Source organism: Felis catus, chromosome B2 (genome assembly GCF_018350175.1).
Source record: "Felis catus isolate Fca126 chromosome B2, F.catus_Fca126_mat1.0, whole genome shotgun sequence".
In the NCBI taxonomy this organism is placed as follows: domain Eukaryota; kingdom Metazoa; phylum Chordata; class Mammalia; order Carnivora; family Felidae; genus Felis; species Felis catus.
The window spans coordinates 25368549-25388589 of NC_058372.1; the positions used below are offsets into that span (position 1 = coordinate 25368549).

Below are 20041 nucleotides of genomic sequence, written 5' to 3' on the forward strand. Positions count from 1 at the left end.
GGGCTTTCTGTTTTCGCCACATTAACACCCTGACAAAGGGCTGCAGCATTGTTGATGCAGGAAGTGAAGGGAAGAGTAGATGGCTCCCTCCCCCCCTTTTTCCCTTTCATGCAGACAGTCCTGGAGGCTGTGTAGTGGTTACCTAGGCAACTGTGGATGTGAAACTCCAGAAAATGTGCTGTCAGGCGGCAGGAGATGCAACTGCTGAATTTTCTACTGGCATGACACGATGCCAGGCCATTTTCTTAACCCCTCTGAACAGTTTCATCCTGCACCAGGAGGAGATCATCTCTACCTCATGTGTGCATGTGCGTGTGTGTGTGTGTGTGTGTGTGTAAGTGCCTGAACTGACACTAGAACACAGAAGGAGCTCAGCGTGGATCTCCCTTCTTTCCCACTCACCTCACAAACATGTTGCACTGAATAGGCACCACTGAATAAATGGGATAGAGATCTGATATAGAAACAGTTTTGGTAACGAAGGAGACATTAATTCAGTTTCTGTAACTGGAATGATACTTAACACTTGATAAGAAAGTTTAGTTTTGGTGTTAGGTGGTAAATCTTTTGTAAATTGAAAGATCATTTGAAATGCAAATACTTCTAGTTTATTGCCTTTATTAATTTGAAAGTTTGAAAACGTAATGTTTTAGATGCTCCTTAAGCCAATACAGCTGCAATTAGTAGGGGTTTGATGAGCCTCATAAATAGCACTCCCTTTTTTTTGCTCTGCATGAATTCAGACCAAATGAGAGACGGCTGGAGGAGTTGGACATAATATCAATGGCGAAATGGCAGCATTATTACCGATAAAACCCATAGTACTGACCAAGCAACAACAATGGGCCTTTTGATGCTGCTCCTTAGAATTGGAAAGACTTCACATTCCCACCCCAGGCCGTGGCCCCTCCCCGTGTTAGCACCCCTGCCAGGGATGGGCCTCCTCGCCTCCTGGTACAGGCCGCCCACAGCACCCTCTCCTGGCAGGCAGACCACCATCCAAGCAACGCAGTGTAGAGGTTGCCGACCATGTGGGCCTTAAGGACTTCAAAGGAGTTAAAACTAGACGTTTCCAATTGAATTAAGGAAACGAATTCCCCCTTCAGGACTCCGAGGCTCCTGGAAGTTGATCACCAGTGGAAACTTAGCTGAGCCCCTGTCTTCAAGTGCCTTCAGCTAGAAAGCTGCCTCACCCACACGCATGGTCCCTTCCTCAGGGACATGTTGCATGTTGAAGAGGGCATGAAGGTTTAGCCCCCTTGCCTCAATTTGGGACATCCCTGAAGGATCATCTCCAGGGCATCCCCTGGGACTCCAATATGCTTCTTGGACAAATCTCTCCAAGTCTGTTTCCCGAGGGACCATTGGGAGACAAGTAATTTTCAAGTAACTGGATCATGTATCCAGATTGTAAGGAGGTGATAGACTCTACCATACAGAATTATATCTGGAAACTCACATTCTTCTGTCATTTTCTTCATATATTTATACGATCATATTTCTCCCCAGTTTTTTTTTTTTCTTCAGTTGCTTCTCTGTGGAGTTGCTATTCATCTGATGTTGGGCCTCTGGCTAGCCCTCTAATTTTTTTCAGCAAATTTTTTCCTATTTTCCATACCCCTACCCCTTTTAGATTTGCTTGACTTATATCTTCCAGGGTCTCAACTGAGTTTTCAATTATGTTCTTATATTTTCTAATTTTTAAGAATTTTTCTCAATTCTTTAATTTTACCTTATATGTGTTCTATTCTTATTTCATGGATACACTATATCATCCCTTCTCTAAGGAGATTCATGAAACTTTTAAAAGATGTTTTCTTTTCCCTTCGTAATTTTCTCCATGTTTCTTTCTTTCTTTTTAATCCATGTTTACTTGTTTGAGCCTCTGTCTTTCATGATAGAAGCTTTTTATAAGTATCTGGTAATCTTTCGTTGTATGCTCATTTTTTAAAAGTTTATTTAATTTTTTTTTTCATAGACAGAGAGCACAAGCAGGGGAGGGGCAGAGAGAGAGAGAGAGAGAGAGAGAGAGAGAGAGAGAATCGCAAGCAGGCTCCTCACTGTCAACACAGAGCCCAACATGAGGCTTAAGCTCATGAACAGCGAGATCATGACCTGAGCTGAAATCAAGAATTGTATGCTTAACTGACTGAGCCACCCAGGCCCCCTGTGTGCTCATTTTTAAGACAGAGTCACTAAGAAGCTAATTGGGACCTCCGAGCCCATGCGTAGAGCGTTTTGAGCATAAGATTCATTAGGTGAATTATGGGTGATCTGTCCTGTTGTTTGCTTGGAGAACTGTCAGTGGCAGTGTACAAATTGGACAATAGCTGAATATTTGCTCTTTGATGGTGAAATTTTGTGTGTCAACTTAGCTGAACTATGGAACCCAGCTGTTCAGGCAAACAATAGTCGAGATGTTGCTGTGAAGGTATTTTGTAGACATGATTCACATTTCAACCAATTTACAGTTTTATTAACAGATTACGCTTTATAATATGGATGAGCCTCATCCAATGGTTGAAGTCCTTAAGAACAAAAACTGAGGTTTCCCAGAGATGAATCCCTTCCAGACTGTCACATAGAAACCCTGCCTGAGTTTCCAGCATGTGGGCCAGCCCTGCAGATTTCAGGCTTTCTTGGTTCTGTTTCTAGAGAAACTGACTGATACACACTCCTTTACCATATGATTTTGCTACTCCACCAATCAAGAAGTGGAGTCTATTTCTCCACTTCTTGAATCTGGATTTGGCCACATGATTTGCTTTTGCCAACGGGACATTAACAAGTGTGATACAAGGAAGGGTAGGAAAAGGACTTGTGGATTGGGGCTTGCCCTCTCCTGCCACTGGGGACCATTTTGCCACCACATAAACAAGCAGGATCAACCTGATGGATGATGAAAGACACATGGTTTTTCCAGCTGACATCAAGCCAACTGCCAAACATGACAGTGAGTCCCTCACTAGACCAACAAGCCTGCCAGCCAATAGACATGTGAGTGAAGCTACCCTAGAACATCAAGCCCTAAATGAACTGGCCCATAACAAAACCACTCAGCCAACCCTCAAGCCTATAATTAGTAGTAAATATTTTGTCTTAACCCACGAAATTTGGTGGTGGATCTTTATGCAGCAAAAGATAGCATATATAATCATTATTATTACATCTTTCTTCTTAAAATGATCATATGGCTCAGATTATCCCCACCAATACCCTGCTTCTTCTGCCTGGCTTCCAGCATTCCAACTGATGAGTAGAAGGCTGGAGTTTTGAGCATTCATAATGTAAATATTCATTTAGTCCCCTGAATAAAGTATGGCCAACTATGAAGTTTTAGAGGACATAAGGTGTTCACACAGGAGACTAACTCACTTCTAACAACAAGTGCAAGTTCAAGGGGCCCCCAGAAACACACTCAGTTTTAGTAATTTGCCAGAAGGATTCACAGAACTCACTGAAAGCTGTTATGTTCATGGTTATGGTTTGTTATGGAGAAAGCATATAGGTTAAAATCAGCCTAGACAGTTTAAGTGTTTGCCTTTGGCTCAGGTCATGATCTCACGGTTCATGGTTTCAAGCCCTGCATCAAGCTATCAGGCTCTGTGCTGACAGCTCAGAGCCTGGAGCCTGCTTCAGATTCTGTGTCTCCTTCTGTCTCTGTCCCTCCCCCATTCATGCTCTGTCCGTCTCTCTCTCAAAAATAAATAAACATTAAAAAATATATTTTTTTAAATCAGCCAAGACAGGAGACACTTGGGGAAGAGTCCTAAAGGGTCCAAATGTAGAGATTCCAGTCATCTTGTCCCCATGGAATCAAGGACAATGTTAATCCCTAGGATATGTGTATGAAACACACACAACCAAGGAAGTTCACCTGAACCTGTGGGGTCCAGAGTTTTTATTGGGGCTTTTATCTCCTGCCATCAGGGACACATACTCCTCACATGGCCAACATTTAGTCTCCAGCCCCTTCTGATACCTTCAGTCTCTAGTTCCTGGGAGATCTAAACTAGTACCAAAGCCCTTATCATAAAGCACATTGACAGACTGTCTGGTGGCTAAAGCCCTCAAGCAAATAAAAACGCTCCTATTAGACATTCCAGGGCCTTAGAAATCACTTCCCAGGAGCCAAGAGCAAAGGCCAGACCTCCCTTTGGATAAGAATAAGTTTTCACTATACAGGTCACCCCCAAGCTTTTGGCCAAGACTCTGTTACAGCAAAACAATTACCTTTGTCTGGGCATCTATAATTAATATAGCATTTACTACACAAAGCAATAGTAACTCACCCTATAAAGCCATGACGTACATGTTCATATTATTGTACTGGGTTGATTACTCTTTTCCCTTCTCAATGTATGCTATTTGTACTTTATGATAATCTTGTACAGAACTGTTTAGCATAAAAATTAGGTGATGGTTAGTTAAATCCAGTTGTTCCTCAAGCCAGTCATTTTATTAATCCTGATGAGGACTTAATTCAATTTCTCAATATATTTGATTATCAATATCAGTATTACCATAAGACCTGTTTACTTAAGGTGGTTAACTCTGATCCACAAGGCCAGTGTTACACCATATCACCATATCAGGTTGCACAGCAACCTGAAAAATAAGAGTCAAAAGATCTGCCATATTACCAGAGCCCCACTGAGTCATTATCAATTAGTCCAGTCCATCATCGAATCTTGTGATTTCTCTCTGAGTCATGTCACTCAGTTTGTAGGCTTCCATTTGACTGTGTCAAGGTTTCAAAGGCAAGAGTAGTCCACCAAAGTGTATGGCTCCACCCTTTCAGGCATCTGGTGTAATTGGGCTAAGAGACAATACCATCTCTTGTCCGAGTCTCTCTCAAGGCCCCAATATAATAGTGCATTTCCTTCATTGTGTAAACCATTTATTCATTCCTTCTATCCTCACCTTTTATCCTCACCATTCCTCCTTCTCCACATTTACCATTTTAATTTTACCAAGCATTTCCACCTTCTTTTTTGGAAAGGATGTTATGTTTGGCTACTGTATTGGTCTAGATTGCCAGCAGCAATACTAGTCTAGCAAGTACCTCTCCCTCAATCCTCTCTCATTCATGTAAGATAGGGTTACATGTGTACAGAAATAGTGGACTTTCTTGACCTCTAGATAGTGTAGCTGCATTCACTGTTAACCTCAGTATTGCAAGATGAGATAAAGGCACCACCCACTCCATCAGACCCTTAGTAATTCTGACATAAGATTCAAAATTATGGTGACAGTTTCTTGCTTAGGGATCATCCCTCCTACTGGCACCTGTGGTTGTTGCTCTGTTCCCAGTACCACTGTATTAGGTAGGAAAAAAGAAAGTTGAGGTTATATGGGGAAGAATTGTAGAGTAATAGCATCCCCTCCTATCTCATTCCCCAGATCTCATAGAAAAATGGAGAAATCTACCTGATGGGTACACTTCATTGGCCCTCTTTATGTTGAGTGTGAGCACATACTCATGAAGGCATGTAAGCCAGCCCTTCATGGCTTAATCATTGACTGTTCTAGTTATCTATCAAACTATCAGGATCAAAGTATGTTTCTTGAGCTGAAGACATGTGACTTGATGGCACAACTTGGTACAATATCTTCTAGTTCAGTCCTTTCATAGTATTTTGAACATTCACCTCTATCACTAGGTATGCAAAACTCAATCCAGAGCAAGTGTCTACTATGGCAGGAACCTAGTTGTAATCTCTAGGAGCATCAGCTCGATTTGACAGCTATGTGCATGGCCTTCCCCTTGGAGACTGCCCCAGAGCCATCTGCAGCCTCTCTCTTTCTTGTGGGCAGACTGTACAGTTGGTATTTTGTGCTTCATAGGGTGCAGAAGGAATATGTCTAAATTTAGCCCATCTCTGAATTGCTATAGGACAACACAGGAGGCCACCTCAAGTGAGTGCACAAGGATTGCCACTGGCCAATTCCAGCTACTTCCTGATACCAGGAGGAGGTTCTTCTCATAGGCATTGACATGTCCTACTTTAATGTACCTCTTGTTGTGCCTGGGTGTCTCAGTTGGTTAAGTGTCTGACTCTTGATCTCAGCTCAGGTCTTGATTTCAGGGTCATGAGCTCAAGCCCTGCACTAGGCTCCACACTAGGCATGAAGGCTACTTAAACAACAAAATTAATAATAATAATTATTATTACTATAATAATTACAATAATTATAATAAAATCATAATAAATAATAAATAAATAATAATAAAGTTTTAAAATAATAAAAATTCCCATAATGATTTTCATAAGGCTGTACCCCATATGGATTTCCCTTTTTTTTTTTATATGAAATTTATTGACAAATTGGTTTCCATACAACACCCAGTGCTCATCCCAAAAGGTGCCCTCCTCAATACCCATCACCCACCCTCTCCTCCCTCCCACCCCCCATCAACCCTCAGTTTGTTCTCAGTTTTTAAGAGTCTCTTATGCTTTGGCTCTCTCCCACTCTAACCTGTTTTTTTTTTCCTTCCCCTCCCCCATGGGTTCCTGTTAATTTCTCAGGGTCCACATAAGAGTGAAACCATATGGTATCTGTCTTTCTCTGTATGACTTATTTCACTTAGCATCACACTCTCCAGTTCCATCCACGTTGCTACAAAAGGCCATATTTCATTTTTTCTCATTGCCACGTAGTACTCCATTGTGTATATAAACCACAATTTCTTTATCCATTCATCAGTTGATGGACATTTAGGCTCTTTCCATAATTTGGTTATTGTTGAGAGTGCTGCTATGAACATTGGGGTACAAGTGGCCCTATGCATCAGTACTCCTGTATCCCTTGGATAAATTCCTAGCAGTGCTATTGCTGGGTCATAGGGTAGGTCTATTTTTAATTTTCTGAGGAACCTCCACACTGCTTTCCAGAGCGGCTGCACCAATTTGCATTCCCACCAACAGTGCAAGAGGGTTCCCGTTTCTCCACATCCTCTCCAGCATCTAGAGTCTCCTGATTTGTTCATTTTGGCCACTCTGACTGGCGTGAGGTGATACCTGAGTGTGGTTTTGATTTGTATTTCCCTGATAAGGAGCGACGCTGAACATCTTTTCATGTGCCTGTTGGCCATCCGGATGTCTTCTTTAGAGAAGTGTCTATTCATGTTTTCTGCCCATTTCTTCACTGGGTTATTTGTTTTTCGGGTGTGGAGTCTGGTGAGCTCTTTATAGATTTTGGATACTAGCCCTTTGTCCGATATGTCATTTGCGAATATCTTTTCCCATTCCATTGGTTGCCTTTTAGTTTTGTTGGTTGTTTCCTTTGCTGTGCAGAAGCTTTTTATCTTCATAAGGTCCCAGTAATTCACTTTTGCTTTTAATTCCCTTGCTTTTGGGGATGTGTCGAGTAAGAGATTGCTACGGCTGAGGTCAGAGAGGTCTTTTCCTGCTTTCTCCTCTAAGGTTTTGATGGTTTCCTGTCTCACATTTAGGTCCTTTATCCATTTTGAGTTTATTTTTGTGAATGGTGTGAGAAAGTGGTCTAGTTTCAACCTTCTGCATGTTGCTGTCCAGTTCTCCCAGCACCATTTGTTAAAGAGGCTGTCTTTTTTCCATTGGATGTTCTTTCCTGCTTTGTCAAAGATGAGTTGGCCATACGTTTGTGGGTCTAGTTCTGGGGTTTCTATTCTATTCCATTGGTCTATGTGTCTGTTTTTGTGCCATGGATATCCCTTTCATAGGCCAGCTTTCCATTGTCTATCTGCCTGACCCCACAGCCCGGCCATTGGCCACCACCATGAGTCAGTAAAAACCCAAACACAGAGGCAAATAGCAGGCATTCCAGCCCACTGTGCTGAATTGTTTTTATTTTCTTCAATAAGAATGGCTTGGAACGGTTCACTTTGGAATTCTTACCCATAAACCAAGAGGCTTTTTGTTGGTCAATAGAGAGTTGGTCAATAGAGAGTGGTCAATGTCTACTCAAGTAGACATAGGGGCTAGCAGCGCCTCAGGTGGTTTCAAAGTCAGGCCCAGAGAAAAAGGAGCTCCCTGCTCAGGAATATATCTCCTTGTTTTCCCTTAGCACCATTTCCTATACAAATAATTTCTTTTTTATTATGGAACTCTTCTGAGCACTCCCCTCCCCATTATAATATTTTTAGGACATTATCCAAGACATTATAGGTATTTCAATATTATTCTATGTCTTTCAGTCATAGGAACAATTTCAACTCATGTCAAATAGCAAGCTAGTAATTGTCTTTCAAATGGGAATGTTCTGGAATTTTCAAATGGAAATGCCAGTGGTCATTGCTGGGTGGCACTCGCAGGCTTTTGCCATTAGCTCCAGTCTGCACCCAACATAGGGTTATTGTACAGATAATTTGTCTGTACCAGCACCCCAGTCGAATTAACAATCTGTGTGGGCTCAGGCAATGTTTTTGACTCCCATTTAGCTGTCTAATTAATAATGGCTGAAAGGAGGCTTTACATGACTTCTGTATGATGATACTAGGTAGGGGAAGCATGCCTCAATTAGACACAATATTCACCCCCATAATATATTCAGGTAACAGAGACACAACCACTTCTCATAGTCTGTTCAAACATTTCATCCAACTTTTCACCTGAATCCCACTATTTCATTCTCATCCACCCAATCTAACTGTAGCCACTGTCAGAACTTTACTTTCAAGCATTGGCATCATGGCGCACAGGGCTCCCATGTCAAGGAGTCCCAGAAACATCATTCTTAGACTCCTCAGCTATTTTACCCACTCATGTGCACAAACCCTTGGGCCCTTTGGCCAATCATTAACTTGATTAGGTTGTGGAACCATCAAGCAATTCTAGGGAGGTTTTCCCATTTTCATCTTTGCCATCCAACTTTTGAAATTATTTCAAACTAGGGTGAATAAAGCAGATTTGTGTAAGGCCTTTCAGTGTGGGGTCCTGCAGTGGCTCTCATCAGTCTGTCCAGTTTCTGGGATTGCTGCAGTAAGACCTTTATTTTGGTCCCTTCTATGTCTGCTTTATTTATCCAGTAACTGTTTAAAGGTTTCTATCTTCCTGGGATGGGTCTCTAGACTCTCCCTTTTGTCTTTTCCCCCCATTATCTTGCAAATCTTAACTATCTGTGGCTTCAGTTTATTTCCTTTGGTGACAGACAGAACAGACTGATTCCAAAGTTTGGCTCAGCCTCAAGATCCATCCCAACACTCTACCTTTCATTTTGGTTATTACAGATAACAACAACCAAGGGAGTGATATTTGCTTGTTTCTTGTTACTTTGCACTTCCTTATGCATCCAGTGAGACAACTCCTCCAGGAGCTGGAGCCAAATTTCTAAATTCTTTTGGTAACTTTTACCTCCAGTAACAAATTGTGGCACAGCTCCAGTTCTGTATCCTAGGTGACCCCGTGGCCACCCAGGAATCAAAACCTCACCACCCCCCACCCATTCATTCTTCTTTCTTGAACAATGTTTCCATGAGTCAGGGTCAGGCTAGTGAATCCCACTTCTGACACAAACAGGGAAGCATTTGGGCCAACTGTGAAGTCAGAGGGAACAGTCTCCAAAAACATCCTTCCTTCTGACATGAGCTGCAAGGTCAACAGTCTCCAAGATTACCCTTAGGTTTGATTATTCACTAGGAGGACTCACAGAATTCGCTGAAAGCTGTTATATGCACAGTTAGAGATTTGTTTTTAAAGGGAAAGTCTATAAAAGATACAGATTAAAATTAAGCAAGAGAAGAGCACAAAGGGAAGAGTCCAGAGGAGAACTATACACAGAGTTACTGTTGTCCTTCTATGGAATGAGGACATGTCATTCTCACTGCATTGATGTGCAACAATATGCAAGGGGTACTTCCCACTAGAGAAGTTCACCTGAGCCTCAGTGTTCAGAGTTTTTATTGTGCCTCATGTGCATGTGGATGTCCCAGCCCACACATCCAAACCCCATCATCCCCTTTTTACATGAAGTCTCCCCTTGGTCCTAGGGGTGCACACTGAAGGCATGGCCTGCCCTCAGGGAGACAAAGGGAGAGAGACTTATACATGTACTACAAGTGGGCTCAGAGCAATTTGGGCAGGAATTTCAGACATTCTGGGATTTGGGACATGATCCAAAAGAGGGGTACAAGCTTTGGGTGGATATGACCTCTTGGTTCTACAAGTGTCTCCTATGGGGAGGTGCATGGCAGAAAGGAAGAAAGGAAGAATTAAAGAGAGAAAGAAAGAAAGAAAGAAAGAAAGAAAGAAAGAAAGAAGAAATAAAGAAGAAAGAAAGAAAGAAAGAAAGAAAGAAAGAAAGAAAGAAAGAAAGAAAGAAAAAGGAAGAAAGGGAAAGGAAGAAAGAAGGGAGGGAGGAAGGAAGAAAAGAATGCCCATAATTGGAATAGATCCTGTTATTGAGCTAATCTTATTAACCCATATCAAATCTTTAGCTAGACTGTCTGCTTTCATCACCATAAAATTTTGATTTCAGTTCTTGAGGCACTAATTGATCAAAAAGGTTTACAAAAGCATGTTATATCTACGAGCCTAGATGTGGAATCCCAGTCCCAGACAAACAGGCTTTACCTTCCTTCCTTGCCAGGTTATGAAGAAGCCTTAGAACAAGAGTCTAGGGGATTGAAGGACTCTCAGAAGGCTTGACTGTCACAGCAGATCACACAGGGAAGATTTTTGCACCTGGAGCTGCAGCTGTGTGGGCCAATGACAAGTGTGCCAGAATTCCTACATGTTCCATGTTCTGCTTCAGGATATGACCAGAACTATGGACAACCTTACCAAAGACACCAACATCATCACCAGAGAACCAGGGGAAACTCCAGTGAATAGTCCTTAACAATTGTCTGGCATTGGACAGGATTCTGGCTTGCCAAAAGGGTGCCTGGGCAGTGGTCAGAAGTACTACTGGGCATGTATTCCCATAACGTCTATGCCACCACCAGAAATATTCACTGCACACCCAGAAATCCACCAAATTGCCACTGTCATCTTCCTTCTGCCATTAAGTATGCTTCAAGTCCAACATCTCAGAGCCTTCTCAGCTAACTCCCTTCAAATTTCAAATTGTGGTTGTACTCCCTAACTTAATCCTTAATAATTATTCTTTTAGTGTATTCCAAAGTATACCTCTGTGACACCCCTGATCTCAAAGACCCTCTGACACCTGTCAGTCTTAGGACATGCCCAGCAGATGGTAACAACTAGTCTTTCTGAGCCAACAAGAACATGGAAGCCAGCCCACCTCTGACAACCAACTGAACCAACACCAACCTCACAATGACTGTTATTCCATCCCCCACAGCAGATTGTATGCATGAATAAAAGGAGTAAATGACCAAGTGTTCACAATTTTCCACTTCTTACCCTCTACTTTGCTTCACCCAAACTTATGCAGGCTTTCCCCTACCTACAACCCATAAATTTGGCTTGCCCCAAGTTTAAACAAGCACACCGGTGAACACCGACCTCCTGAACAGTTCAGTGTGAGAATCTGCTGACTTTGGAGAAAAATATTCCCCACTGCACAACCTGATATTACACCTGCAGCCCCACCATCTTCCCTCCTCACCTACATAGTCCCTGTTGATCCTGCCCACCTCCCCCCTATAAAAGACAAGTCTGTTCTGACGGACATTGGATGCTTGCAACTTTCTGAGATCAGAATGTTAGATAATTTCCCTAATGTGAGCACCATCTGGACGTGATGATACATAATGTCAGAGTCTGACTTCCTGTCTGGGAGGTGGCAGGTGACCGTCCTGGGGCTGGGACTTCCCACCGCAGTGGGCGAGGCAGGAGCCAGCGTGGTGCAAGGGTGTGGGCGGGCGCCTGGACAAGGACGTGGTCTCTTTCAGAACCGCCATATTGCCCACCCCAACCTCCCCGCCCCCTTTCCTGCTGCAAATTCACAATGGAGCCTGTGCCCTCAGCGTGCCCTGCTCTGGCCACTGTCCCCAATCGGGCTCCCAGATTCCTCCTGCCTGCCCTTCCCCAACCATCCCCTGCTGGGGGCAGGGGCGACAGGCCACAGGATGTCAGTGGTAGAAAACTGTGCTGCCTGGAGGGCTGGGTGGGGTTTGCGCCAGGAGACATTGATCCCTGGAGGCAGTCTCTCAGGGCGGGGTCCAAGTGGTCCTTGGTCCTGGCTGGCAGGCAGGACCCGTCCATCAGCTGGGATGCTGTGACTTTCAGCCCTGCCTGGGGGTGATGGCCTCCCCAGCATCCATAGCTTTCCCTAGAAGGGGATCTGCTGGGCTCACCCTCCTGGTTCAGTGCCCTTCCCGGCTTTGCAGTCTGTCGCCATAATATGGCCGATGCTCTGCAGATTTCCAAGCCCCTCTGCAGCAGCTGCTGGAGGAACAGGGGCTTGTGCCTATAGGACTCCTCCACTGTCTGACCACAATGGCCACTGTTCCAAGGACATGACAGGGAGAAAAGGGCCATCCTTCTTGATATTTAGGATGCTAGGCCATCATGTGGTTTGTTTTTTTCTCCCCAGTTTTGGGAGGTCATCAGTGATGAGCATGGGATCGACCCCACTGGCAGTTACCATGGAGACAGTGACTTGCAGCTGGAGAGAATCAATGTGTACTACAATGAAGCTGCTGGTGATTATTTCAGTGTTTTTTGTTTGGTTTTGTTTTTTGCCCAGTCAACCTTGCTTTGCATACCGTGGCAGACGGAATGTGCTAGGAACATACAAATGCCAAAGACATGCTTCTTGCATTCATTTTAAATGTCAACTGGCAAAAATACACTTTATAGTTCCTTACGACTCCTGCATGTTTGCCATGACTAAGCATGCCATCATCTCTTTTAAAGCAGAAAAGCACCTCTGCTCACTTTTGCCTCAGATGCTAGAATTTTCTCTAATGATTCTGCCGTGAAAGGCACATAGAGCACAGTCTTGCCTGTGATTCCCTTGCCCACTGCAGGTCTAAGTCTGGCTCTGTTCCCCACAGGTAACAAATACGTACCTCGGGCCATCCTGGTGGATCTGGAGCCAGGCACCATGGACTCGGTCAGGTCTGGACCATTTGGCCAGATCTTCAGGCCAGGCAACTTCGTGTTCGGTATGTAGTCCTGATCCATGGCAAATGGCTCAGTGAGTCTCCTTTCTCAACACTGTGGAAATCATCGTTCTTGGTGCTGAATGCTAAGGTGGAGATTGTGTGTCCACGGACAGCCTTGGGTCCTGGCCACTTCTCTGGCCCCTCTCTGGGCAGCTCAAAGAGCTGTCAGCCGGCAGAGGGCTTCTATGGTGCTCCTACTACAGAGCAGCCCGTGGCAGTAAAGAATACTGAGCAGTGATGAACCTTCCAACAGGAAGGTTAACAGGCTGCCGGTAATGTCAGAGGGCCCGAGACAGCAGGTAACCACTTTAGGAAGCCAAAGGCCAAAGGCACAGGTTGTGACCAGAAGTGGAGACAGCAGCTTGGAGCCCATCTTCTTTTTGGATCATATTGTACCCTTGCCCTTGCTTGTTTATTGATTGTACCTACATTAAGTACATTAAATACTGAATGCAGACCTGTACAAACTGGTCATGAACATGGTGCCTTTATCAGCCCCTAATGGTGCCCAAGATCATCCACAGATGAAATGTCCTTCCCTACAATCCAAATACTAACAGCAGAGGAACAGGAAGAGTGAGATCTTAGCAACTCCGCAAAGAACCAGGACAGCTTCATATGAGTCACCAGTATGATGAGGCTGCCCAGAAGCTGATGTGGTCCGAGCTGCATTCATAGCTCATAGTCAAGAACAATCGAACTAGTTCTGAACTCAAAATCCTGTTTCATGGGGCTGCGGGGAGGGAGTCCAGGAAGAAACTTGAAATGTTTAGCCAGTGAGGCAATACCTTAGGAGTATGAAAACTGCGGGTATCTGAAAAGTGTGGAGAAGATACACATCTTTAGCTGACGAACCAAACCTGAACCAATGGCTAAATGGTATGTATCAATAGATAGGAAGGAAGTTTCTAAGGAACTTTGTAGCAGACACTGTTGGTACCAGGCCATGTTCCTGCGACCCTCATTCTTCCCAGAACCCCTACTGCATGTCCTGCCCACAATGCCCCTTTGGAAAGAGGACTGTTAAAGGACAGACTAGAGGCAAAATAGGCCAGCTTTCCTGGCTCTTGGTGTGACAATTCTGGTCCCTTACAGATCCCCCAGTATGGAGCCCTGTGCCCACCCCAGTAACCTGCTTGCAAATGCAGCTTGGGGACTTCCCTTTCCTGGTTCGGTTCCTCACTACCCTCTTGCTGCTTCCTGGAACCACCTCCCTAGTAAACTTCACTCCCTAGTAAACCTTGTCTCAGGTTGGCTTGTGGGGGACTGACCTAAGACACTCACCAAAGAGGAGATCCTGTCGTTTTTTATTGCTGTGGGATAGATTACCACACAGTGGCTTAAAGCATCATAATCATCTTATAGTTTCTGGGGGCAAGAGTCATGGGTCTCTGCTCATGTCCTCAACTGACCATCCTGGGCAGCTCCATCTAGAGCCCATGGCCCTCTTCCATGGCCTTGGGTGATTGGCAAAAGTCAGTTCCTCGCACTCATAGGTCTGAGGTTCCTGTTTGCTTGCTGGCTGTTGATCAGAGGCCATTCTCTGATCCTAGAAGCTGCCTGATGTTGCCTGCCACCTGGACATCTCCACAACGTGGTAGCAGCTCCTTCAAGCCCAGCAGGAGAGTGTCTCTACTGCTTCAAAATTCTGATGTCTTCTTCTACTACCAGCTGGAAAAAATTCTTTGCTTCAAAGGAGTTCATGTGATTAGAGGAGGCCCACCCACATAATCTCCCTATTTTAAGGTCAGCTGACTGGAATCTTAATTATATGTGCAAAATCCCTTCACAGTAGTACCTAGATTAGTGTTTGAATAACTGGGGAAAGGTTGTGTACACCCCAGGGCCAGGTGGCTCTCAGGGCTGTGTTAGAATTCTGCCCTCTCCAAATGGACAGTTTGGGGAATGGAAAGCACATTGTCTTTGAAACGTCTGGTTCTGACATTTGAATCTATGTTCACAGAGTAAATGATGTTTCTACTTACTAGTTGTATGGCCTTAGGCAAGTATTCATTCTCTCTGAGCCTTAGCTTCTTTTTCCAGAAAGTGATCATAACAGTATGTACTTCGGAGGGTTATTGTAAGGATTAAATGAAATGACATATGTATAGTACTTGTCACACAATAGTGCAACAGTTGGTGCTGCAGTGAGCATCCTACTAAGGCAGGTAGGTGTTCAAGGACAGGCTATATGACTTCTTGCTAGGAATTCGGCAAAGAGGGGGCAGAGACCAAGATAGATTTATTTTGGAATTTCTTTTAATTTTAGAAAATATGATTTTCAGATCCCCTTTGGCCACAGAAGTCTATGGATCAATGTGAATGTTCTTGGAAAAGCTAATATACTTATCAAAATAAGACCTTAATTGACTCATATTAAATGTTTTTTTGGTACAGATTTTCATAAAGGGATAGAGCTTGTGTGCTCAAATTTCAGGAAGAGTAGCAAGAGGTGATAAAAAGAATTAAAAGGGAAATTTAACCACCCTTACAATTTTACTTAGGACTGGTCCCAATTCAGTAAGTTAAATTTGCAACTACAGGTGGCTATAGTGGAAATTGCTAGCTTAGGCTGGGCTCTGAGTAGCAACATAAGATTTTTTGAGGCAGCCCTGCAGGGTTGAGGGCCCATTCTAACTTTCCTTCTACATGTACTTCCTGTTTTCCTTGTCTTGCTTTTCCATCACTTCCTTTCAATTCCAAATTAAGATTGGACAGCAGGTTCTGGTCCCAGCATCTCATCAGACTTGACAGTTCATTTATTGACTCAGCTCCTAATCTTGCTGGGCCCTTTCCCTCTCTTACTATTCCTGTACTCAGTGTATAGTGGGCTTTCCCCACTATGGAAAGCCTCAGCCTGTGCACTATGTTCAGCTTCATTTCTCCAATATCAGTATTGGCATCTCAACAGGATCCAAATGCCTCATTCATTGCAAAACTATCCAATCTTAAAAGTCATCTGTGAATCAACACAGTATTCCCTGAGTTAACAGAAATTTGACTCTGAAACACCCAGTACATAGTTGTGTCTGGTTGCACATTGCTCCTCTATCCTAAAACTCACCCAAAGGCCTAACCCTCCCCTAGTCCCCCAACACACACAGAGCAACAAAGCTGTGCTTGGCCAGTGCACCCCCTGCTGGCCAGTGAGGGGAAATGACTGGTCCAAGACCTCTCCTCCCCTTTCATTTTCACCAAGGTAGTTGTGCACACAATGTGCCCCTCCCTTTCCTCTTTCAACATTCTCAGCTCTTGTTAAATCTCTCTCAGAGGATGCCTTTCCCAACATATTTGTCCCCATACCTCCTTCTTTCTTCTGGTTATCAAAAGAATCTAATTATTTCATGTTTACACTAATTGTAATATTTTTATGTTATGATATAAAAGTTAAGTTACATGTGACTAATTGACTGCTATGTTTGGTAGGTATGCAATTAAACATTTATGAATATTACTATTGTAGTATTCTTTTTATATTTTGGAGTTTTCCTCCCCACCCCATCTCAAACATGTTCTTAGGTCTTGAAAACTAGTAAGTGCTATACTTATTGTGGTAAACTTGTAAAATGGGCAAAATTGGCTTTACTGGTAATATTAAAAGAGTGTAAATAACAAATATTCCTCATAATTAAGAAAAACAAAAGACTATTGGTAGCATGTTACCATGTTACATCAGACTATGAGTGTTCAACAAAATTTGGTATAGTTAAATAATAAATTTAACAACTTTCATCTACCACATATTTGAAATGCTGCCTATTACTATTTTTGTACTACATGACAATTAGGCATAAAGAATAACTGATTACAGGACTATACAGTGGTGAAGACAGTATAGTCCTGTAGCATGACAATAAATGGTATTGGGAAAATTGGTCAGCTACATGCAAAAGAATGAAACTGGACCATTTTCTTTCATACACAAAAATAAATTCAAAATGGATTAAAGACCTAAATGTGAGACCTGAAACCATAGAATTCCTAGAAGAGAGCACAGGCAGTAATTTCTCTGACATCAGCTGTAGCAACGTTTTTCTAGAACTGTCTCCTAAAGCAAGGGAAACAAAAGCAAAAAAAAATTATTGGGACTTCATCAAAATGAAAAGCTTCTACACAGTGAAGGAAATCATCAACTAAAAGACAACCTACTCAATGGCAGAAGATATTTGCAAATTATATATCTGATAAGGGGTTAATATCCACAATGTATAAAGAACTTACACAACTCAACACCAAAAAAAAAAACCCCACAAACAATCCAATTAAAATATGGACAGAGGACTTGAATAGACATTTTCCTAAAGAAGACATACAAATGGACAACAGGTACATGAAAAGATGAGCATCACTCATCATCAGGGAAATGCGAATCAAAACCACAATGAGATATCACCTTATACCTGTCAGAATGGCTAAAATCAACAAGATAAGATATAATGAATGTTTGCAAATATGTGGAGAAAAAGGAACCCTTGTGCATTGTTGGTGGGAATGTAAATTGGTGCAGCCACTGTGGAAAACAGTATGAAGGATGCTCAAAAAATTAAAAATAGAAATACTGTATGATTCAATAATTCCACTACCAGGTATTTACTCAAAGAAAATGAAAATACTGATTCTAAAAGATATATGCACCCCTATGTTTATTGCAGTATTATCTACTATAGCCAAGATATGGAAGTAACGCCGTGTCCATCCATAGGTGAATGAATAAGGAAGGTGTGGTACACACACACACATACATACACACACACACACACACACACACACACACACACATGAATATTATGCAGCCATAAAAAGGATGAATTCATGTAATTTGTGACAATATGGATGGACCTAGACGGTATTGTGCTAAGTGAAATAAGTCAGACTAAAAAGACAAATGCCACATGATTTCACTCATACGGAGAATCTAAAAGACAAATAAATGAAAAACGGAATCAGACCTATAAATACAGAGAACAAACTGATGGTTGTCAGAGGGTAGATGGAGAGTGGGACATACAGGCTTCCAGTAAAAATAAAACAAAACAAAACTGATTACAAAAAGGTAGTAGTATTTCTACTCAGTCATAGCAAGTATTTCTGGGAATTAGTTGGGAAATCATGATGAGAGACAGTTTAGAGTTTTCTCTGAAGACTCCTGGCTGTACAATGGAGGAGGCCCCGCGCAACTATACTATTCTGTAACTTAAATGAGCTAGGTCCAATAAAGCTTTTAAAAAATGTACCTCAATATTGTAATTAAAAACAAAAGGCACTTTGTATTTTGAGTGCATTCTCCCCCTAGGTGTTTTCTGAATGGTGGCGGTTGCTTGCAAAGACCATTCTTTACAAGTGTTTTATTTTATATATAAATGTTTTATTTATTTATCTTTTTGAGAGAGAGTGGGGGAGGGGCAGAGAAAGGGAGAGAGAGAATCCCAAGCAGGCTCCATGCCCAAGCACAGAGCCCTGTGTGGGATTTGATCTTATGACCCTGGGATCATACCCTGAGCCAAAATCAAGAGTCAGACGCTCAACCGACTGAACCACCCAAGCACCCCCAAAGACCATTCTTGAGACAGCTGTACAGCCCATGTTGGTGGTGGGCAGAGAGGGGGTGATTCCTACATTATGGGCTAAAACACTGGCAGTTTGTGTTGAGGCACTGAGAAGGCCTGGAACACCTTCCAGGACGGCAAAGCCCGGCCAGAGCTGCAGCCACTGGGCCAAGGACGCCAGGGCAACAGCTCCTGGCACTCCCCGCCTATGAGCTCTGGAAGCCTCTCCCTAGCACGCTTTCAGCAGAAGGCAGAATTATTAGGCTCTGCACAACTTAATGGCTTTCTCACCACAGGGAGGAAAATGCTGATGTCAACCTTTCCGTAATCACCATTTGCTTTGATGGTGAAACAGAACACAACTTGAGCCCTGGAGCTTCCAAGAAAATGACCAGCACCTTTTGTGCACCCGGCTTGGCCCCATGGGAGTCAGCATGGCTGGCCTCGCCCAGATTCTTTGCAACTCAGATTTTGGTGTGAAAAAAAGTCTGTATACAGAAAACAGGTGGCGAGGGAGCCAGAAAGTTGGAAATGATGAGAATAGGTTCTCTTGTGTTCCACGCCTCCTCTAGGAGCTGGTAGTGTCCTGTGGGAGTGCTCAGGCTCAGAGCTTCCTGCACGGTGTGGTAACACCCGTTGACCTGTAGGCCCTTGGGGTTTGGGAGGGGAAACAGCATTCGAATGGTGCCTCAGCTCACTGCTTGCCCAGTTCTTCTGTGTGTTTATTTCTGCAATAGTACTTTTCCTTGCTGTAATTCATCTCAGGGACTAATGGTCAAGATGATAACATGAAGGTGTGTACACAATATTATGAGGTACAAAAGAAGGAGCATCACAGAAAAAGTGACATTGGAGGTGAGCCCTGATTTATGGACAGGAGCTCCCTGGAAGGAAGGAAAGAGGGAAGGAAGGAAATAATACCAATTATAATAGCTAATATTTATATAACACTTACTATGGGGCAGGTGGTATTCTAATTGCTTTCACATATTAATTCACTTGGTCCTTATACCAACTCTAAGAAGTAGGTGCTATTATGATTACCACTTTACTGATGAAGCAATTGAAGCACAGAGAGGTTAAGTAACTTTCTCTCAGTCACACAGCTAATGAGTATTAGAGTAAGGATTTGCACCCACTCCATCCAGGGCCTGTGCTCTTAATTCCATCCAGGCAATGTGGGAGTGGGCTGAATGGGAGGAAATTCATTCCAGTCATGTAAACAGCCCTGGGTGTGTGAAGCAGAGTTTGTTTGCAGAATCTGGTATGTTCCAGATGCTCTAGATTATGGGGAAAATGGTAACAGTTGGGAGAAGGTTACATATGTTTGAAAATTTGTAAGACTGTGATTTAGGTCGTGGCATCAGAAAATATAGTATTTCTTCATTTCTAATGTCCAAGGTGAACGTAACTGAAATGATGTTAAAAAAGAACAAAC

General features: G+C 43.0%; 1 long non-coding RNA gene across 1 annotated transcript; it reads left to right on the plus strand.

Annotated features, from left to right (window-relative positions):
* The first annotated feature begins 11762 nt into the window (after positions 1-11762).
* Positions 11763-16511, plus strand: LOC111560610. The gene is made up of 3 exons (XR_006597611.1): positions 11763-12592; positions 12947-13057; positions 14611-16511. It is a non-coding gene; the product is annotated as an uncharacterized LOC111560610 (long non-coding RNA).
* Positions 16512-20041: the final 3530 nt, after the last annotated feature.